The sequence below is a fragment of the Pinus tabuliformis genome, chromosome 2_1 (assembly GCF_031772625.1).
Source record: "Pinus tabuliformis cultivar Carrire ecotype Pingquan chromosome 2_1, CPIR1, whole genome shotgun sequence".
NCBI lineage: Eukaryota > Viridiplantae > Streptophyta > Pinopsida > Pinales > Pinaceae > Pinus > Pinus tabuliformis.
This window is the reverse complement of record NC_142299.1, coordinates 331,158,163-331,182,547: the sequence shown is the minus strand read 5'-3', so window position 1 is coordinate 331,182,547 and position 24,385 is coordinate 331,158,163. Positions and strand designations below refer to the sequence as shown.

Genomic DNA, 24,385 nt, shown 5'->3' with positions numbered 1-24,385 from the left:
AAACAATAAAGTGGTTAACCATTCCTAATGCATTTATGTATCTTCTCATAATTTAATTACATCTTATAAGTATTGGTTTTCGCAAGAATAAAGTGGTTAGTTACTTTTTGTTTTTAGTAAGTAGTTTGGTTTCATATTGAGGAAGTAAAAATTCTTAGCAATGATGAGACGTCTAAGAAAAATTGACAAAGGTTTGGAGGGGAAATTATATTTGTTATTGCTAGTGGTTAGCATTAATGACTTACCATTGGGAAATTTCGTAATAATCTATTTTGAGCATATTGATTTTCAGCAGAAAAGCAATCTGGTTGAAGATTGTATATGGAGGGGGAGTTACATACTTGCAAGTAGGAATTTTAACTTTTATTTTTTGATTCGACTAATAATCTTAAATGTTGTATTGACCTTGTAGCGAAGAGGAAATTTTGACTTATATCTACCAAGTTTAAGCTGGAGTACATGCATGCATCTTGCAGTTTTATGCTTGATTTTTATTTTTGGTTTTTAATTTATTTGAGTATGCATGCCCTCCATGTCGATGATCATTTGACATAAAATATTGTATGTTGTTTGTTGTGCTTGTAAATTTGTTTGCCTCGTTGTCTTAGCTGCCTACTGAATTACAAAAGTTGGTGCAAAAAAATCCTGTCAATTGAATGCAAATTGTCATAAAGAGTTTTGCTTTTGCTCAAAGGAACTTACAATTTACAAGGATTGTAGAAGAATTCCCCAACCATGTTGAATTATTCGTGTGGGAATTTCTGCATAGTAAAAAATGCCAAATTAATAGCACTGTTACATATAAAAATAATAGGTTAAAACTCACTTTAATACTATTGAAGTTGAAATATATTTCTTAGAAGTCTAAACAATATTGAAGTTGAAATATATTTCTTAGAAACTTAATGAATGTGAGATTAAAATGAATATAGATTAATTCATTTGTTTTATAAATAAATTCACTATTCTATTATTATTACGAATAACTTCGTAATTGATTAAAGATGATAATTTTTTATTTTTTAAAATTATATCAATTAAAATCATTCAATTCAATTCATAATGAATAAATAAGTAAAAATATATTTTAAAATGAAAGAGTTAACAATTTCATTGGGCTAACATAGCTTTCTATTCATCCATTTTTATAGCTGTCCATTGATTCAATTAAGTAATTAAGTTAAGTTTTTTTTTTGGAGGAAATTACACTATATTCTCATTTTGATTGTGCTATTTTCATATTGACACTGCCAAGTTAATCAATTAATGCATTGGGATTGCACTTTTCATTTTTTTATTAAATAGTGTTGTATTCTCCCTTGAAAGGCTGATAATATTGGGAGGATGCTAAATTCAAATGTACATGTGTCTTTAAAATGATCACAATTTAACAATCTTATCGGCCTCCCTTTTCACCTTTTGGGGCAATCACTAGTTTCAAAATCCATCTTCTAACTATTCCTCAAATATTGTTACTATTAAATTGTAACTTTTCATGCACTTTCCAAATCCTCCAAGTAACAAAAGGAACAAAAAAATTCGATGACAGAAAAAGAACAATTATATCAAAGGTGATGACCCCGATCAGGGTGCGTGCTGGTGGTTGGAAATTCCCGCGGGAAGTAATGAGGTGTACATATGAATTACGTACCAGTGCCCCCAACACGCTCAAAACGATGGGTGCGGTGGCCCTTAGCATGAGTGCATGCAAGGGTGGTGGGAAAGGTGGTAGAGACGACAGTGGAGAGACAGGGTTTATAAAAGCAAATGGTAGACAGGTGGGTAAGGATGGTGAGTTTGCTTGCGGAGTAAGGAGCTGGAGTAGGAAAATGGGAAGGCGTTGATACCAACAGCATCAAACTTGGAGATGGTCTACAAGCGGCAACGTGTATGTTTCTTGGCTTTTCGCCTCCTTTGCAATGAGGACCTAGTTTGGTTTTTGCTGGGGGGAGAGGGGGATAATTGGGAAGGGTAATTGGGGGAAATGGAGGAGGTGACTAGATGTAATGGTTTGGCTATGCGTCTTTGTAATGAGCTTGCCGAGTATCGACCCTACCTCTGGCTGTTTTGACCTTGCATTGTTTGGTAATGGGAACTCGGGTACAACACACCGAGGGCTGAGTGGGGCTGGTCGATGGGGTCTGGTAGGCAGAGGATTTGTGTCTGAGGCTGAAGGCAACAAGGGTCAGTTAATATGTCATGTAAGAGCTTGGCCTTGCTTCCAAAACCACTGCAACTGCTGGGGCAATGAGAGAAATTCTCGCGTTAAGAGAATTGCTAGGGTCCTTGAGGGTGATGTTGGGTATGAAAATGACTGGGGTACTACTCTAGATTTCTGGGCAGAGGGGAAAGGGGTTGTAATTCATGGAAGGAAACCTGTCCATCTGAGGCTATGCTCACTTGCATGGCCTTGGCCTGGGATTGCCAACCTCATGGCGTATGAGAGGCATTGGGGGTGGAGGGGTGAGATGATAGAAGGGTTATGGAGTCTAGCCCTTTCTAAGGACTGGCTCTCTGCCCATCTCGCCTCCAACACTGATAGTAAATGGAAAATGGAAATGAATGGGGAGGATGACGACATCGACAATTCAATTTAGGGAAGCAACCAGTGGTATAGTATGTCAATTTTTTTTTGGTTAACAAATCTTTGTTGTGAACAAGTTTTGGGAAACTTTGACATGGCTCGGCCTGCGAGAGGTCATGGATGTGGAAGATGGGGTCGGGAGCCCAGAAAGGATAAGGACTGAGCACGTCGGAGCCCTGCAGAGGGAGGAAGTTGATAGAGCATCTTATGAGTGAAGCTGCTGCAGAATATCGTGAAGGCACAGATGAAGGCATCTAGAATCTATTAGAAGAATGGGAAGAGGAAATTAAGCAGGGTAGTGAGACGGAGGAGGATATGGAAAATTGGAGGACACTCATCCCGGATCCTGGGAACACCAGAGGAAGGATAACGCAATTTAAGCAAACATTGTACCTCTACTGGCTAATGAAAATCCTGTTGGGTAAGGCCATGGAACAAATCTCGGTGGGTATGGCAGTTTCTCTCCAAGGGATGCCGAGCTACAAACAAGATCTGCAGAAAATTCAGTTCCAACTCCACAAGCATGATATTAGGTTGGACATAATCGAAAGACACATTCCATGCATCCTGGAACTGTCGGGGATGCCTGGAGCAATTGTTAAGGATCCCACACCAGTGGAAACGACCTTGGAGGAGCAGAAGGGCTAGTCAGTTTACCATGTTTACTTTTGTTATATATGCGGTTAGCATTTACTTTTCGCCATGCAAGTATATGTATAGATAGAAATATAGAGTCTGGTCATGAAACAAAGACATATATAGCTTGGCTAGAAATATTGAAACTTTATTGTTTTTGGATGGCTTACAATGAGGATAGGTGGCCAACAAACTTGGTTTCCCATTGGGCAAGTTGAGGCCACCTAGCCAAACTATGTGGTGTAAATTTGTCGATTATGAATAGAAAATGAAAGGTCCTACCAAGCTTAACAAACAAAAAAATTATAACAAAGGTGATAAATCCATATCCCAAAACCTGATTGTCAACCTCCACAACCAAAGAAAAGGAAAATTCACCAAGGTGTAGAGAGAATGGCTTGCCAAGTAAGGATCACTAACTAATGCAGTGCCTCCACTTCCCAATGCAACTACATAGCTATCGACCATCCACCATGCCAACCCAGAGGAGCTCTGAGAACTAGAGGACAAGGTAAAACCCAAGCCCTCAAACCCCCGATGCCACCTACAACAAACATCTCTCCTCTGGAAGCAAAATTTTAAATAATTAATAGCACACATAGCTACAACCTTCGCATTAACTACATGTATCCACAACTTCACAGAAATCAACGAGGTGATACACCAACACTCATTCCGAAGAGAGAGACGCACCCACTTCTACACTGTTGAAGAGCTAGGGTTTTTAGGCATTTGCAGGTGTAAGAACTCCATGGAAGGGTGCAAAGGAGGGAGCTCCACTCCCTCCTACAGGTAGGCAGTGGCTAGCCGAGGTAAGAAACCAATAGAGAGTGTCAGAGGTCCTTTAGGTGAATGGATAAGGAACACGGAAGAGGAGCTAGAATTAAACAAGTCAAGGGAGAATAACAACAATATAGAAAATGAGGAAGAAGACAAGGAACAGGGAGTGAAAAACAAAGCACAAAAGGGGCCATGTAAACCCAAAGTTGAGGTCACACCCAGAGTAGTTTTAAATGATCCTGCTCTGCAGGTGCACAGGGACCACATGCGGACATATGCTATCATTTGTAAATTCATGGGATTATGGCCCACTGAAAAGGCTTTACAGACATGGATTAAATACAACTGGAAACCAAAAGGAAGCATTGACCTACATCTTGGGTCAAAGGGTTTCTTCACTGTGGTCTTCACAAATATTGAGGATAAAGATAGGGTGTTTGAAGGAGGGCCCTACTTTTATGCAGTAGCAAGCCTCTACATGTGACCATGGATGATGAATTTTGTCCCTGAGCGAGAAACTTTCACTTCAGTCCCGGTCTGGGTAAGACTCTACTCTCTACCTCTTGATTACTGGCAAACAGAATCATTATCTTCCATAGGAAACAAATTAGGGAATTTTGTCAAAGCTTCTGAGGCCACCAAAAGGGGAAAGTACACTTCCTTCGCACGAATATGTGTGGAGATGGATCTCTCTGGAGCTCTACCAGATGAGGTCATCTTGGAAGTTTTTGATGAGGAATGGGTGCAAACAGTAGACTATGAACATATTCCTTTCAAATGTCGGAGGTGCCATGAGCATGGGCACCTATTTAGAGACTGCCCTCTTAGTAAAATAGAGAACAGAAGTAAAGTGACCACAATGAAAGATATTGAGGGCTTTCACAAAGTGTTACATAGAGGAAAAGGGGGCAAGAGGGAGCCAAAGCAACATCAAACAGAAGGGCAACAAGCTAATCTGAATAGGTTCCAAGTACTCGAAGAAGAAGAAGAGATAACAAAAGAAGATCAGGTTACGAAAGGAAGCCCAGTGGAGAAGGAGAAAGAAGAAGACAGAGTACAAACGCATGATATTAACAAACAGAAAGAGACTATGCTGAGTGATGCAGAACTGGAGTTGGACCAAGAAATGACCTAGAGTGAGATGGAAATGGAGGATCATGAACTGCAGGAGATTCTTGACAGGGAACACCTAGATCTGGAATGGTTCTTGAAATAGGGGACCATGAGTGGGGTAGACTCATTACCACAAGAAGAGTTCAATAGAGTACAACAATTGTTCCTATGGAAAAATCAGGCTAAAGGGTTGGACAGGCAAAGAAAAAATGATAGGTAGCGCAACGAAGGTGTGAAAACTATGAAAATCACACCTGGATTAGCACCCAAAAACCCAGGAAAGAAAAGAGGCAGGAAAAAGCAGAACGAGTTATTGATGGAATGTGGAAAGCTAATGATAGATTCAGATAAGATGAAATATCTAACCAGCTACTCCTTTACGAATCTTTAATAATGAAGTTTACATCTTGGAATATTAGAGTTCTGGGTAGTAAAAGAAAACAAAGAATTCTTAGTAATAGAATGAAACAAGAAGCTCCAGATGTGATCTTTATCTAGGAAACTAAATGTTCCATTCGAAAAATAAAAGAAATTCACTACAAATGGCTCAATAGATTTGATTTTCTAGAAGTCAAAGAAGATAACACACCAGGGGGCATACTTACTCTTTGGAACCCCCAAAAGATTGGCATAATAGATGCTGAGGCATATAGAAATTATTTATCAGTGGTTATACAGCTAGTGGGAGATGGGGAGACCTATCTGGTCACGAATGTTTATGGCCCTCAAAGAATGGATGATAAACTCAGGTTTCTAAATTCTCTTATGGAGCTTAGAGACAGACATGTAGATGTACCATGGATCTTGTGTGGGGAATTCAACATGATCAAATCACTTTTAGAGAAAAAAGGGGGAACTAGAACTTTAAGCAAAGACTCTTCAGCATTTCAAACTTTTATAGATAATATGAAGCATGTTGATATTGACATAAGTAATGGTCTCTTTACTTGGAACAAGAAAAGAGGAGGAGAGTCTCAAGTAGCCTCAAAATTAGACAGATTCATAATCTCAGAGGACCTTATGCTCACCAACAAGGAAATGATAGCGAGAATTCTCCCGTTTGGAGGCTCAGACCATTGGCCTATTCAACTTGAGGTTCAGGGCATTGGTACCCCCAAGAACAAACCTTTCAAATTTGAGAATATCTGGCTCACCCACCCAGACTTCATCAACAACATCACAAAATGGTGGACAGAAGATTTGCATATTCAGGGAACAAGAATGTTCCAGCTACACAAAAGACTAAAGCACATTAAGCTCAGACTTAAAGATTGGAACAAGAATGAATTTGGAAATATTTTTGCAGCGAAAAAAGTTGTTGAAGATAAAATGTGGGAACTCAATCAAACCCTTATCATCGATGGCTTTGATAAAGATAGAAATGACCAAGTCACCAAACACCATCAAGACTAGGAGAATTTATGTAAACAAGAGGAAATATTTTGGAGACAAAAATCCAGAGTTCAATGGCTGAAAGAAGGGGAGCGTAACACTAGATTTTTCCACAAATCTACCATAGCGAACAGATCTCATAATAGGATCTCTTCGATCAAGGATGAGGGTGGTCATCTTCTTAATTCCCATGAAGATATAGAAGATGTGTTAGTTCAGAACTTTCATGGAATAGCACAAGAAACCATTCCGGACAGAGAGAATTTTATTAGGGATCTAACATGACATATTCCTAGACTGGTTACTAGAGAGGATAATTTCAATCTCAATAGGCCAGTGACAGAAGAGGATGTTAGTGAGCTCATCAAAGAAATGCAAAATGGTAAAGCGCCAGGCCCTGATGGTTTCAATGTGGATTTCTTTGAAGCTTGTTGTAATATTGTTAAACAGGATATTCTGAACATAGTGGAAGATTCCAGGTTGAATAGAACTATTTTGAAGGCGCTCAATACTTCCTTCATCTCCCTAATCCCCAAACGGGACAACTCTCAGACTCCAGATAGGTTTAGACCCATAGCCTTGTGCAATGTGGTATATAAGATAATATCCAAGGTTGTTGCTAACAGACTCAAACCACTTCTTCCTACTCTAGTTTCTGTGGAGCAATCTGGTTATGTGGAGGGCAGACAGATTCTCAATAACATCATTCAAGCACATGAGGTGGTGCACTCATTGAAAGGCAATAGGAAGGCTGGTATGATTATGCAATTGGACCTAGCCAAAGCTTATGATAAGTTGAATGGGACCTATATAAGGAGGGTCCTTATTGCTTTTGGGTTTGATCATAATTGGGTAAGATGGGTCATGGCCCTGGTAACTTCTTCCAGCTTTTCAATTCTGGTTAATGGTTCTCCTTCCAAGACTTTTACTCCTTCCAGAGGCCTCAGGCAGGGTGATCCACTATCTCCCTTTCTCTTCATCCTCATGATGGACGGACTGAGTTGGTCTATCAAGCATGCAAAAGAAATTGGTAATATCAAAGGCCTCCAACTTTCAGAGACTGGTCAGGCTTTGACCCATCAACAATTTGTTGATGATACTATGCTGCAGGGAATCCCCACGATCAAGGAAGCTCTAGCGTACAAACATATCCTGTCTGACTTTGCCATGGCTACAGGTATGGAAGTTAATCTCTCCAAATCTAAGAATTCTTTTCTTTAATACCAATATTGCTATTTAGAAAGATATCTCCAGGATTCTAGGTTTTCAAAGGGATGTCCTTCCCTCCAAATATTTGGGAGTTCCTCTTACTGATAAACCTTTGCACAAGGGCATTTGGGAGCTGATGATTAATAAGATGCAGGATAAAATCAGGAAATGGACCTTTAGATCTTTAAACTTGGCTGGTCGGTTAGTGCTTACAAAAGCTGTTCTCCAATCAATCCCCATCTTCATGCTATCAGCCCTTCCAGCTCCAAAAGGAGTTTTGCAACATTTTAGAACCATCCAAAGAGACTTTCTTTGGGGGAAGGGGGAGGAAAGAAAGAAATGGGCCTTGGTAGCCTGGGAGAAGATTTGCAAACCTAAAAAATATGGGGGTCTTGGACTGGATGATCTGAAAGCACTAAGTAAAATTTTAGGGGTGAAATTATGGTGGCGTTGGGTAAAAGACCCAAAGGCGCAGTGGGCTAGTATCTAGAAAGAAAAATATGCCATCACTTGGCAAGATAATGATATCGTAAGGATGTCTGGCATCATAAAGGGCTCACACATCTGGAATAAGGCCTAGGGGTATAAAGGATTAGTACAAAAAAACAGCTTCTGGGAGATCAGAGATGGTGATCTTGCTTTGTTTTGGGAGGATAAATGGCAACAAGAACCTACACTGTTAAGGGAGGACCTTCTGAATCTCAAGAAAGAAACTGATACGAAAAGGTTATTTAAGGTAAAATATTTTTGGGATCAAACCAATAGTGAAGGAAAATGGAGAACCTGGAAGAATATGGATCACAAGGAAGATAGCCCACTGAAAGCCAAAGCAGAGGCACTTCTGACAATATTGGAACAAAGGAAAATTTTAGTGACAGGGGGGCATGATCAACTTAGATGGGGCAACAATAATGCAGGCACCTTCAATCTTAAGGAGGTAAAACGCATACTCCTTGAGCTGGATTCCACTGAACCAGATAGGGTTTGGTAGAACATATGGAGACATCAAGGATGGATGAAGATTAAACTCTTCATGTGGTTGGTTCATCATAGGAAAATTCTAACTTGGGATAACATTCGGAAGAGGGGTGTTCTAGGCCTTCCAGACGCCAACTCTGTGAAGCCCAAGAGGAAACAATGGAGCACCTTCTCAATAATTGCTTTTTCACCTCTTGGTTGTGGGATACTTTTGCCACCATTTTCTAGCAGATAGACAGGGACAAAGGAAGCATTATCAATACCCTAATCAATTGGAGACAGAACTTCTCTAATTTTGATCTTCTAGGCTCAGCCTGGGCCTTAACGCCAAGCTTTATAATATGGACTGTCTGGAAGGAAAGGAACAACATAATCTTTAAGAATGAAAAAAGTTCCCCCCAATGCCTTTTTGAGAAAATATTAAGACAACTTAAGGAGACGATAAGTACCATAGTGCGAACTTTCCCTAAGAATCCACCTTCAGAAGCTAAAACACAAATACTTCTTAAGTTGGGTATGTAGGGGCTTATTCCATAGGGCCTGGACAGGAAGGTTTTGAAACTGGATACTAAGCAGGATTATTGGCATCCTCCCCCTCAGGGTTTTTTGAAATACAACATTGATGGGGCTTCCAAAGATAACCCGGGTATTGCTAGCTCTGGAGGGGTGTTAAGGGATGAAAAAGACAGTCTTCTTTTTATTTTCCATTGCCATTTGGGAGGAGCCACTAACAATATGGTAGAATTAATGGCCCTTGAACAATGTTTAGAATTCCCAAAGCAGGATAATCTTCAGAATGTTATTGTCGAAGCTGATTCAAAGTTAATCATAAACTCGGTCAAAAGAATTAGCTGTGGCACGAAGCTAGAAAAGGTCTCAAAACAATCGAGGTTGTTCCAGGTCTTTCAAAGGATTCAACTTCATCTTCAAGGCTTACATACCGTGAGTTTTAACCATGTGCGAAGGACAGAAAATAGATTGGCGAACATCTTGGCCAATCAAGGAGTGCTCTGTACCAAAAGCAGGGTTGCGCTGAGTTGGCCTAAAATGCCTCTGAATAGATTAAAGGCGCAATGTCATGACCAAGCGGATGAGGACATAATGGTGTTTCGAAACAAAGACACAGAGGTGGGGTTTAGTTGATTTGGACTCTTTATGCAGTGTTTTTCCAAAGTAAGAACATTTTAGGGATGCAGGGCACTGTTGGCCTCCCCTACCCTGGACAGTACGAACACAGGAATTTCAAATGGAAGTTGCTGAGCATACACAGTTCCGCGGATGGTCAGCTGAATAGATGGATTTTCATTTTTCACTAGTTCATGCACCCATGGAGATGGGTTGATACAAGGGGCCGGAATTCTGGCTTTCCCGGTAGCCTTAAAACTCCTATTTTCCTTTCTGTGGCGGCAATACCGCTCGCGAGGTGGTTTTTCATCCATCGCATGCCCTTCACGCGAGAAGCGGTTTTGCGGAGTTGGGAGCGATTCCACTCACCAAGCAACACATGGCATTGTACGGGGAAGGAATACCGCCCTCATCGTGCGGTAACTATTGGTGGGTTAGGCTCGTGCGATATGCTCCTCGGCCATCGGATCATGCAAGATGGATCTACGGTCAGGAACAAGCGAGCATGTTGGTGGGTCCAGGATGGCTATTGCATGGTTAATCGCCACGCTACTAGGTATTGCGATATTATCCTCCGCCTTTGGATCTGGAGTGGAGGATCGACGGTCAAGGAAAATGGTGCTGATCCGGGGAAGAATATCTTCTAGGCAGGTTTCGCGTCACAGTGGGAATTGGTGGCTTTCACGCGCTCTACATGCTCAAGGGTTATCCCCCCATTCAGACCCAAAATCCTTTTAGTTGGGTCCCTAATTCCTCATTGGGTCCGATTCGAAATTTTAATTGTTTGCTTGTTTCTGGCCCGATTTGAGCCTCGTCCGTTCGATCTCCCCTCAGAGATCGAACAGTCTCGACTTTGTCTGTATTTTGTGGATATTGTAGTTTCTTTGTGGGACCGATGCTCAGTGGTTTTGCCTTTAGCTCGGGGCCTAGGCTATTAGCAGATGGTTTTTCTTTGGCCCGCAGTTCCTTTGGGACTGTTGTATTTTATGTAAGTTGTTTTGCGATTTAATGAAATAGAAGGTACGACTCTTGCTTCAGCTAAAAAAGATATTAATATAAAAATCCATATTAAAAATATAATTCTTTTAATTATTTAATTATTAAATTAAAAATATAATCCTTTTAAAGTGGTTAACAACTCCTAATGCATTTAAGTATCTTCTCATAATTTAATTACATCTTGTAAGTATTGGTTTTCCCAAGAATAAAGTGGTTCGTAGTTTTTTTTAATATGTAGTGTGATTACATATCGAGGAAGTAAACATTCTTAGCAATGATGAGATGTTTTGGAAAAATTTGGTTTTCCCAAGAATAAAGTGGTTCATATTTTTTTTTTTTTAATAAGTACTGTGATTTCATATCGAGGAAGTAAACATTCTTAGCAATGATGAGATGTTTTGGAAAAATTGACAAAGGTTTGAAGGGGAATTGATATTTATTATTTCCAGTGGTTAACATTAGACTTGCCATTGAGAAATTTCTTAATAATTTGTTTTGAGCATGACTTGCCATTGGGAAATTTCTTAATAATATGTTTTGAGCATATTGATTGTCAGCAGAAAATCAATGTGATTGAAGCTTGTATATGGAGGGGGCAGTTACATGTTTGCAAGTAGGAATTTTAAATTTTATCTTTTGAGTCGGCTAATCATCTTAAATGGTGTATTGACCTTGTAGCTAAGAGAACATTTTGACCTATATCTACCAAGTTTAAGCTGGAGTACACGCATGCCTCCTGCCGTTCTATGCTAGTTTTTTATTTTTTGAGTGTTTTTGGGGAGGGGGTTTAATTTTTATTTTATTTTATTTTTTATTTTTTTTCCAGCATGCATGCCACCATTTGACATAAAAGATTGTATGTTGTTTGTTGTGCTTGGTAATTTGTTTGTCTTGTAAATTTGTTTGAATTACAAAAGTTAGTGCTAAAAAATCCTTTCAATTGAATGCAAATTGCCATAAAGAGTTTTGATTTAGCTCAAAGGCACTTACAATTTAGAGGGATTGTAGAAGAATTCCCCCGTCATGTTGAATTATTCATGCGAGATTTCCTGCATAGTAAAAAATGTCAAATTAATAGCACTTTGACATATAAAAATAATAGGTTAAAACTCACTTTAAATACTATTGAAGTTGAAATATATTTCATAGAAGTTTAAATAATATTGAAATTGAAATATATTTCTTAGAAACTTAATGAATGTGAGATTAAAATGAATATAGATTAATTCTTTTGTTTTATAAATAAATTCAATATTATATTATTATTATGGATAATTTCATAATTAATGAAAGATGACAATTTTTTTATATAAATTAAAATCATTCAATTCAATTCATAATGAATAAATAAGTAAAAATATATTTCAAAATGAAATAGTGAACAATTTTATTGGGTAACTTAGCTTTCTATTTAAGTAATTAAGTTAAGCTTTTATTTATTTGAAGAAATTGCCCTCTATTCTCAATTTGATTGTGCTATTTTCATATTGACATGCAAAGTTAATGAATTAATAACTTGAGATTGTAGTTTTCATTTTTTTTATTAAATAATGTTATATTCTCTCTTGAAAAACTAATAATATTAAAATGTTAAATTCAAATGTACATGTATCTTTGAAATGATCACAATTTAACACTCTTTACACATTTTAGAACCATAATTAATTTCAAAATCCCTATTCTAATTATTCCTCAAATATTGTTACTATTCAATTATAATTTTTCATTTTCTGAGGTGAATAATAGTTAATAATACAAATTAGAGTTATGGATGAGGTTTCCAACCTTACCCTGCTTAATGTGAAAGGTGTGTATTTCCCATTAATTTTTTCTAACTATCCTGTTCTGTATGCAACACTTTTAGTTGGAAAATCTGTATAACTATCAATTTGATTGACACATGTGAGGGGTCGTCCAATTGAATAGATGCGTGTCAAGCTGTAGTGCATAAGATTCACATTAGAGAATATGCTTTCGAGGTCAACCATTTTGTCGGGTTTTGCTTTTGCCACGTAGTGTGCTTTCTGGGATGATGCCGACGTCTCCTTCATGCATTGTTCACGACATGTGGAAGGTGCAAGTGAGCCCTTCATGTCCACTTAAAATAATTAACACAAATTTCAAAGTAAATAAATGATAATTTATTATCAACTTTTTGGCTTTTTTCATAGTGAACTTGATTATTTGTCATTGTCTACCTATGGTATGTTTTGGAGTTTTCCAGTGGATTTTTCTTAGGATCCTACAAGGATTGGTTTGAATCACAAGTTTGAGCTATAAACTCTCCACAATATGAGTGTTCCAAGAGTTTTTCAAGATGTTGAATCTATATATGTAGTCAAAAACTCATTTTAAATAACAAAATATCATGATTTAATCAAAAACATTTTGTGGGATTCCATCCCAAAACTTCAAAAAGTATAATAGCTAGAGAATGCCTTATTATTTACTATTTATGTCCAAAACAATATGTTTGGACCACCTTTCCCGAACAAATATTATTTTAATATTTCTTTCATTCCCACTTCCAACCTATATAATATTTTAATATTCACCTTATATTGGTGCAAATATCTTTTTCACAACACTTTTCACTTCCATTACTTACACTTAGACAATTTTCCAGTGATAACCAATTTGCACCAACATTTTTTTTCATTGTGCAAATTACATAGTCCATACTTAGTCTATTTTCTAACTATGCAAGTTGAGGGTGTAGGTTTTGAAGAACTTTCCCACAAAGATGTACTCCCTCATGGATCATCCAACAAAGACTTACTTTTACATGGATCATTCTACAAAGACATGCTTAGTATAATTTCTTAGGCGGAGAAGAATTATCATAGTGTTAAAACAATAATATGAATATATTTATGTTAATGAAGTAAGTAATTCTTATTGCCATGAAAGGATAAAGTAAGAGCTTATCTCATAAGCATAAATTCCACATAAACTCTTACATGATAAAACAATAAATTTATATCTAAACATGCAATGGATAACTCTTGCCCACCAAAAATATAGGAGAAAGAATAAAATTTCTATCAAATGAGGGAGAATGTCTCAACAAATACCAATTAAAATATTTCTATGTGAAATACGTCAAATTTGATCAACTCTTCCAATTAGATAATTGATGAGAAATTAAGGCTAATACTTTATTTTACATTTTATATTCATATATGTAATTTTACTCATATCTAGGTGAACGAGAATACAAATTACACCACCAAGAATTCTAGAGACATTTAAGCATCATGTTACATCTAGTGCCTGCATACATGATAATTTTGAGGTTCAAGAATCCAAAAAAAGGCTCTTACACTTTGTGACAACAAAAAACTCTTTAAGTTTTCCAACTTAAACATGTATTATGTTCCATGGTTGTACCAACAACTACATACTATACATTAATTTTATAATAGATTTATAGGCTTCATGATTTCATTGATTATTTCTTTAATTAGTTATTCGCTTGTTTTATGAAGAATTTTCTAATCGAATCTTCAATATGATACATTGATATTTATAGGATTTCTCTTGTTTTAAGAATAAATTACATATTTATATTCAATTTCCTTCCAAATTCAACATTCAACTATTCACCTAAGATCAAATTCCAACTCAACGCTAGTTATAAAACACTAAATAACAATATCATTTCATTAATAGACAAAATTTTATACACTTATTTGAACAAAAGTAGTATGTTGGAAACTGAAGAAGCTAGAGCCACTCTCTACACAATTGTAGGCACAACTAGACTACAAATGTCTTTCCACTAGCCACCATTGAGCTAGATTTGATGGCTTAGGAGGAAGCTTCTCTCAGAGTTCTATAGATGGAAATTAGGTTAAAGGACATGAAGGATACTCTCCTTCATACACAAAGATTCCTATGTTGTCTTTCAACCACAGAGCCAGGCCTTGTTATCTCTCATCATGTGACCACTTTGGGTCTACAGAGCATAAGGGAGCCATTTTTAGTGTTTTTTGTGCATATATTCAACAATATTTCTTAACATTTTCATTTGGAATTCTAGCTTAGGCTGATAAATCCATCATTGAATTCCATCACTAATCCGGTAGTCCATAATTTCACATATAGATGATTCTTTATCACCCCAAGAAAAGTCACATTTTCAACCCACATGTGTTTTTGGTTTTTATTCAAAAGTTCTAATGGTTCACTGGCATACACCTCTCTCTCTCTCTCTCTCTCTCTTGCACACATTTCGCTTATACTACTCACCACTATCAACTACCTTGCTCTACCCCACACATGCTCCCAACATGAGAATTTGGGGTTCCTCCTCGAGCTACGTGGTTCCTTAGAAGTCTAGTAGCTCAGTAAGACTTCCATAATTCCTTCCCACAATTGCTAGTAGTTGGGTGGTTAAAATATCAAACTAGAATTTTAGTACATTGAATTCAGGTAAGGTAGGAAACTTCCTAGATCCCCCTTACAATTGATCCCTCAAGCATTGAGAGTCATGCTAGGTGGTCTCTTCTTTAGTTTTAGCAATATATTTAATAAAAAATAATATATACATCAAATGAATTTTGTTAAAGTACCCACACTGACCATTCTAGCATTATCTATCTTAATTACATATCACAAAACATGGGTTTTAAAAAGGGGTGTTATATATGTGCTCACCCTTAACTCCATCTTTTTCAACTATGAGTTTTATTTCCATTTTTATAAGTTCTAGATTTATTATATGTCTAGACTATATTATCATATCTTATCTTAAGACAAACCTAGTGTCCTACAAGGCAAAGTCTTAGTCACTTTTTCCTACAAGGCAGATTCATCTAGTTACTTTGTTGAACTTGATTTGTTACTCTATGTCTTAAATGCTTTGTATGTCCTAGTTTCCCAACTAACAAGTAAGATTACTATTTTTCTAAGCTCTTTAATTAAGGGGGTGTTTTGAACTCATCTCTCAACACTCATTGGTCTGGTTTTCTCAAGGAGGTAAATTAACCATGTAGCCTCTATAGTTTTATTCTAATTATGTATTTTATGTTTCAAAATAAAATAGAAATGAAGCTCTTAAAGAAAAAAATAAATAAATAATTCATTTAAGTGCAGTTTGTGTGCTCATGTTACTATGAAGGCATATAGTTACTACCCTAGTATTTTTTGTTAATTTTGCATCATAATAATTTATGTTAAACTTAAATCTATTAGAGTTATGATAATTGGTATTATGAATTACTATTCACTTTAGAAGAATATGAAAAGTCTCAACTAAATATGAATAGTCATCTAGATTTTAAGAGACCTCTTAAAAGATAAATTTAAATGCCATAATTCATGTACTTACATGTGTATTTATATGAATTATTTTAGGGTGGTTGAGTTTAAATTCTCTTGAGGCATTTATTTGTGATTGTTAGCTTAGAAATTGAAAAATTTTAGGGATGAAAAATTATCTTAAATGTAAAAACCTTAACAAAACTTACTAATTTTTAATATACAAACTTTAAAATACTTGAAATTATTTTAATAAAAATATTTAAAATTTTAATAATTTTTATAAAAAGAATTACTATTTTAAAATTAAAATAATTTCAAAATCTCTATTCTAACTATTTCTCAAATATGGTTACTATTAAATTATAACTTTTGATATTTTTTTCTCACATGAATAATAATTTAATAATACAAAATAACATAACCCTAATGGGTTAGGTTTTCAATATTCCCCGTGAAGGGGTGTATTTCCCACTAATTTCTTCGATACTTAATGTGAAAGTTCCCGATTAATTTTTTCTAAGCAACCTGTTCAATGCAACACTTTTTAATTGGAAAATTTGTAATGACATTAATTTGGTTGACCTGTGTGAGGGCTTGATAGATGGGTGTCAAGCTGTAGTCCATAAGATTCATAGTGGAGAACATGCTTTCGAGGTCACCATTTTGTCGCTTTCTGTTTTTCTGTTTTTTTTACGTGCATCGTGTTTTCTGGGATGATGCAGACCTCTGGGTATATGTATGCCGCTCAAGTTGCACTGCAAGATGGAAAAGTAAAATGAAAGGCGGAGGAATTGTCTGGACGGCAAAAGTGGCTGGAATCTGGGCTAAAAAATTTCAAAATTTTTTGTAGAGGCAGTGTTTGAATCGTGTTTTTGATGGTAGAAATAGATCCAGCACCATCACAAATGTCTAAAACACTTAAAATTTTAAAGTTTAACAACTATAACTTGGATTTACAAAAATCCTTGCCAGATTTTCTCTAAATATAATCGGAATTTCCATAACTTTCAGAGCAATTCCTCCAACTAATTAAATTACGGCAAAATGAAAGAGCGCAGAGCATTATGGGTCCCACAGTCAAAGGCATAAGTACTCCAGCCTGTCTATGATTAGCAATGTGGACCCCACACGCCTTGCAAATCAAATATTTTCCTTTATGTAATCTCTGAACTCTCAAGGGACCTTTATGTAATCTCTGAACTCTCCACTTTCTTGCCGTTGCAATTTATCCCCACATCTGCACCTCCTAAAGTCGTCATCTCCCTCTGCATTGACCATCCAGAGCTTTGCAGCACCCAATTTATCATTCTCTTTCCGTTCGTATAATCGTCGAACAATTGCCAATGGCATACCCAACGCCTGCATTCTCGAGCACCCAAACCCCCTGTGAAATCGAAGAAATTGAAATGGAAAATCAGAGATCTTCGGATGCGTTTATCAACCATCGTGGGGAAGTGAAGAAGAACTTTGCCAGCCATCTCTACTGTGCTCTTCATTTACGTGGATTGAGACCCTTTTTAGATCAACAGGATTTGCAGGAAGGACTACCTTTTCCTTCTCAATTAGAAGCTGTAATTAGAAACGCCTCCGTCCATGTTGCCGTCTTTTCACCAAAATATGCAGAATCCCGTTGGTGTTTACATGAACTCCTCCTCATGCGAGAGTCTGGGGCTCCAATTATCCCTGTTTTTTACCATGTCAACCCGGCTGATCTTAGGTGAACAGATCAGAACAAAACTAAAGATTATGGTCTCAGCTTGCACCAGCTCGAAACGAAGACAACGTTCGACTCTCGAACACAAGAAGAGTATGATAATTTACTTGAATGTAAATTATTATAGAGTTTTGGTTTTGCTCAAGGACACTTATAATTTAGAAGGATTGTAGAAGAATTCCCTAGTCATATTGAACTATTCTTGCCAGAATAAATTAATAGCACTGTGACATATAAAAATAATAGGTTAAAATTCACTTTAAATACAATTGAAGTTGAAATATATTTCTTAGATGTTTAAATAATATTAAAGTTGAAATATATTTCTTAGAAACTTAATGAATGTGAGATTAAAATGAATATAGATTAATTCATTTGTTTTATAAATAAATTCACTATTCTATTATTATTACGGATAATTTCATAATTGATTAAAGATAACAATTTTTTATTTTTTTAAATTATATCAATTAAAATCATTCAATTCAATTCATAATGAATAAATAAGTAAAAATATATTTTAAAATGAAACAGTTAACAATTTCATTGGGCTAACTTAGGTTTCCATTCATCCATTTTTATAGTTATTCATTGATTCAATTAAGTAATTAAGATAAGTTTTTTTTGAGGAAATTACGCTATATTCTCACTTTGATTGTGTTATTTTCATATTGACACTCCTAAGTTAATCAATTAATAGGTTGAGATTGCACTTTTCATTTTTTTTTATTAAATGGTGTTGTATTCTCTCTTGAAAGGCTGATAATATTTGGATGCTAAATTCAAATGTACATGTGCCTTTGAAATTATCACAATTTAACAATCATATAGGCCTCGCTTTTCACCTTTTGGGGCAATCGCTAGTTTCAAAATCCTTATTCTAACTATTCCTCAAGTATTGTTACTATTAAATTGTAACTTTTCATCCACTTTCCAAATCCTCCAAGTAACAAAAGGAACAAAAAAACTCGACAACAAAAAAGGAACAATTATAACAAAGGTGATAAAGCCATATCCCAAAACCCCACTGTCAACCTCCACAACCAAAGTAAAAGATAATTCACCAAGGTGTAGAGAGAACGGCTTGCCAAGTAAGGATCACTAACCAATGCAACGCCTCCACTTACCAGTGCAACTACATAGCTATCGACCATTAACCATTACAGCCCAAAGGAGCCCTGAGAACTAGAGGACGAGGTAAAGATAACGATTTTTTTTATATAAATTAAAATCATTCAATTCAATTCATAATGAATAAATAAGTAAAAATATATTTCAAAATGAAACAGTGAACAATTTTATTGGATAACTTAGCTTTCTATTTAAGTAATTAAGTTAAGATTTTATTTATTTGAAGAAATTGCCCTCTATTCTCAATTTGATTGTGCTATTTTCATATTGACATGCAAAGTTAATGAATAAATGACTTGAGATTGTAGTTTTCATTTTTTTTATTAAATAATGTTATATTCTCTCTTGAAAAACTAATAATATTAAAATATTAAATTCAAATGTACATATGTCTTTGAAATTATCACAATTTAACAATCTTATCTGCGTCTCTTTACACATTTTAAAACCATAATTAATTTCAAAATCCTTATTCTAATTATTCCTCAAATATTGTTACTATTCAATTATAACTTTTCATTTTCTCAAGTGAATAATAGTTAATAATACAAATTAGAGTTATGGATGAGGTTTCCAACCTTACCTTGCTTAATGTGAAAGGTGTGTATTTCCCATTAATTTTTTCTAACTATCCTGTTCCGTATGCAACACTTTTAGTTGGAAAATTTGTACAGATATCAATTTGACTGACACGTGTGAGGGGTCGTCCAATTGAATAGATGCGTGTCAAGTTGTAGTCCATAAGATTCACATTAGACAATATGCTTTCGAGGTCAACCATTTTGTTGGGTTCTGCTTTTTCCACGTAGTGTGCTTTTTGGGATGATGCCGACGTCTCCTTCACGCATTGTTCACGACATGTGGAAGGTGCAGGTGAGCCCTCTGAGCTGCACGGGAAGATGGAAAAGCAAGCATTGTGGGTCACACACGCAAACAGATCAAGATTCGATCCGGTAGACCATTAACAATGTGGACCCCACACGCAAAGGTTCATGACCTGAAGGAGAAAACATTTTTTCTTTAATTTATTAACCGGTGCCTCTACGGATGGTTTATGTAATCGCTGCACTCCCCATTGCCCACTTTAAATTTTTTCTTTCTCGTAATCACTTCAGACCTCATTTCTTAGGTCTCCATTGTTTGTGTTTATCAAGAGTTTTCTTAGTGATATGCAATTTGTATCATTTTAAGAATGAGACATTAAGATATGCTTTTTAGAAGATTTTTACACTATTGCTATATCAATATGTTTATATATATGAAAAATAGTAGATGATTTGGAAACCAATGCCACATTGATGCCAAGCTTATGGCTTGGTACCTTAGGATCGAAACAGGTGTATCTGATACTCATTCGCTGCTACAGTTGTCACTTCTAATTCGGTCTTGTATCTAATTTCAACCCTGCATACATATCAGCTCCTCATCAAATAAACCCTCAGCCCTACTACAATCAATGTTTCACTGATCCCACACACCAGTGATACGATATCGGCGTTTGCGAATATGCCCAGGTTTCCTCTCAGCTTGGCAGAGTTTGGACAAGCATGCTCGGCCTAGAGGTTGGCCAAGAAACCCCAAATGCGAGCCTGAGTACCTCGGTTTCAAAAATTGCTCTCAGCATGACCTCAAACAACCTACCAATTTGTGCCCTGGTCTAATAATTCGACTCCTTTTCTAGACTGCGGCAATCGCTTTGATTCCTCAGATGGATTCAGAGGTCCATGGCATTCCTCTGTCTCGCTTTGCGGAAGGCGCTGCATCCAACTATGTACCCCCAAATGAGGGCCACCATAGTGACCAACAATACAATATCGGCCACTCTCTAGTCTATTTTCAGGTTTTCCAATAGCCCCACTTTACAGGAATTGCAACTGTAGCACAACTATGTCTGGTTGTTATTCCAGAGCAAGCAATCAAAATCTGCACCTTGGTTTATGGGGCTTATCCAATATGTTGGATTCACAAATGTATATCCACATTCTGTTGGTGGTTTACAACATCCAGACTTCAACCACAACACAATATCGAAACACACTAATACGTTGGAAATTAATTTCTGTGCATATATATAAATCGATACATAATTACAAAATGAGACTCGTTGTGTCTACTCGGCTTGATCTTCTAATTTAATGGCCTCTGATCCATCATATTCCCTAGGCTTACAAAACAATAACTAAAATCTAATCTCTCCCCCCCTCTGTGACATTCTTCGAATATATCTTCTATACCCAGGATTCTGAACTAGTTATGATTCAGTTCCACCTTTTCCTCAACTAGATCTTGATATCCCCAATGACCCACAAACCTCTAACTAACACCTAAATTAGGATTTCTTATCCCTACAAAATCTCACCAGACTAGATCTAATCAGGTTCTCAAACATTCGAGAACACTTACAATTCAAACCTATTAATAACTTATAAAAAATGCATTTAATCGACCCTAGGAAACCAACTTCCTAGTAATACCAACAACCCCCTAAGCTAACATAGATATAATTTGGTACTTGAGCCAATGCTCCTGCATCAGACTCCCACACTTGAAAACATTCATGATCTCCTGATCATGTGCTTTCAAAAAGAAAAAATTTCCTCCTGGATCCCAGACTTTGTTCTGGAGTTGTCCATATGTTCTGCTCCTCCATTTCTGTTGCATGTCAGCTTCTTCCTGCTTCATCTTCCTTCTTTGGTCACAATAGTTTGGAGCTGAGAAAACCGTAATAAGTTTTCCATCATGTTCAATTTCATAACCTTCCTCTTTAACTTCATGAGACCTGACCACCAGCTCAAGATTGTTTTCTTGGAGAAACCTTTTGGTCACATCTTCTCCAAAAGACAAACCAACATCTCATTTGTTGGGCCCACGCCCTTTACGAGGCTGTGGATCACTCCAAAGTATTGCACACATCAGACCCTCTTTAGGTGGCTCTCGGAATCGATCAATTTCTTTGATATCATCCAGTTTTATACCATCAACACTAAAAAGACCACCATGGACAACAAAAATCTTGTCATTGAGGACATGAGCCAAAGGCAAGCAAAAAAACACTTCAGCGAAAAGCTCAACCATGCTTTCACTGTACTTGGACTTGACTTCACCCTCAAAACCATAAATCTTGTTCATACTCCTTTTTTCATGATTTCCTCTTGCAAGATAGAGTCCAGTTGGACACATACACTTGAATGTGAATAGCACAAGTATGAATTCAACTGAAAATGATCCTCGATCAACAAAATCACCATTAAAAAGATAAGGATTGTCCTCCGAAGGAAGCCCATTAATCTCAAAGATGTTCAAAAGGTCATAATTCTGACCATGGATGTCACCATAAACAGTGAATTGCTTTCCATTCAGAATATTGATGTCAACCAGCAATGGCATCACCTCCAACAAATCCTTTACTTGCAATAATATTTGAAATGCATACCTTATGTGTATATTTTTCTGATTCTTGAAGTCATCCATCATTTTCTTTATAAATTCCAATGTCACATTTTCTCCTTCTATTCTAGAGGGCTCTACCTATATTGAACGAAAATCAATGGAATCCACAACAGAATGATTCTCAAGATCATTCACTGAGATGGCCTCAATAAGTCTAACTTTTTGGATTGTTGTCTCGGTCTCTTTAAGCTTCTTGGTGGCATCAGGATCATTTGGACAAATTCTCTTAACCTGCTGAAAATATTTTAGTACTTGATTGATCACCTTTTCTGATGCTGCCAACCTTTGCCTTCTGGTCTGCTTCAACATCAGCTTCCTTATGTTCTCAATCTCTATTTCCAGTAGATCTTCTTGCTGGTCTTCTTAATTAATTCTTCCTTCTTGCTTTAGCTGGTTGCTTTTGTCCAGCTGCATCTTCCTTTGTTTCACACATTCAGACTGTGTGTCTCCTTTCAACAGTATTTCAACTTGTTGTTCTGGACTTTCTTCTTTCATCAACACTTCAGTGTGTTGATTTAACTCCTTCAAAGAGTTTTCAAGCTTTTCCTCTGCATCATCTATTCTAATAATGCTTCCTTGCCCTGGTTCATAGTTGTGAACTTCTTCCTCTGCTTCTGCTTCCTTTACTGCTTGCAGCCTTTTCATACTCGAATGTAGCCCTTCCACATTGAAGCTCCTGCCTTAAGCTCTCTACTTCTGTATCCATAGCAGGAATCTGTTGAACTTCTGCATGGGCTCGTTGCAATTCTTGATTTAGCTGTTGCACTTGCTCATTTAAATCTTGTCTAGCTGATTGAAGACTCTGTGCACCAGAACGAGCTTGTTGCAACTCTGCCTTGATAGATTCACTAGCCTGGAGATCTGCCTCCATATTTGCAATTTTGTCCAAAAAACTTCTAATTTGCTGATCCTTATCATTCTGCATAGCTGCAATATGCAAATGCAATCGCTCCAGTTCATGTTGAGACATAACAAGATCTTGTCTCAAAGCTCCATGTGTTGCAACTAACCTTTGGTTTTCTATTGTAGGCCTTTGCATCTCCACTCTTTGTGTTGTAAGCTTATGTTCCAACACTTCTGGTGGTGGTAACATATCCAAAGGATGATGACCTGCAGGAGGTCCCATGGCTGGACCATATATCTCAGGCCCCATGCCTGGGCCTTGAAGGTGTCTAGCAAAAGGGGGTGGCATGTGACCTCTACTAGCCATCTCTTTGTCTCTACAAATTCCTCTCCCAGTCGATTGTGACAAGGACTGAGGAAGAAATGTGGAAGATATCTTGCAGTCTTCATCAGGTACTGGTGCTTTTAGCCATTTCTCCAGCAACTCTAGCTCCTTCTCCCATACATTAGCTTCTTGATGAGAGCTTCTTTCTTCTTCTCCTTGATCCTGTTGTTGACTTCTTGTCATTGTCAACTCTTCTTCCTTTTTTCACCTTTCGCTAGGTGAATTTCTGCTTCATGTCTTCTTCCTTGAGGTATCTTTTTCAGGTTGATCAACTCAACATCTCCCATGGTTGAATCAATCATGCCTTTCATCATGACAACATGATGATCTTTTACTATGTTTTCAGATAACATAGTCTCTTCTTCATGAACTTCTTTGACAATCTTCATTGGTTGTCCTTTTTCACCTGCATAATTGACATTAACACTTGAATTAGTATTACAAATATGAGACTTCAGTGTCTCAAACAACATTTCAGTATGTTGTGTTGAGTGTTCCTTCAATTCTTCTATCACCGGTTCAACCTGTTTCTCTGAATTTCCTTCTAGTCTTCCCATCACCATTTCAGAATATCTCCTTGAGCTTTCCTCAAGGTTTCCTGTTAACATTTCAGTATGTTGATCCAAGTTCTCTTCTAAACTTTCGAGACCCTCATACAATCTCACCTCTTCCTCATCATCATCCAGAGATATTCCTTCCTCTGGCTTGCAAATAACTTCATCTGCTTCTCCTGCTTCTTCAAGCATTTTCCTCTGAATAATTTTGCTTGTGACATCTTCAA

The 24,385-nt window shown here is 36.8% G+C and overlaps 2 pseudogenes; both read right to left on the bottom strand.

The window, feature by feature from the left end:
• Positions 1–21,410: 21,410 nt before the first annotated feature.
• Positions 21,411–22,685, bottom strand: LOC149200183 (serine/threonine-protein phosphatase 5 pseudogene; annotated as a pseudogene).
• A 277-nt stretch (positions 22,686–22,962) lies between these two features.
• On the bottom strand, positions 22,963–23,636 carry LOC149200182 (protein FLX-like 2 pseudogene; annotated as a pseudogene).
• Positions 23,637–24,385: the final 749 nt, after the last annotated feature.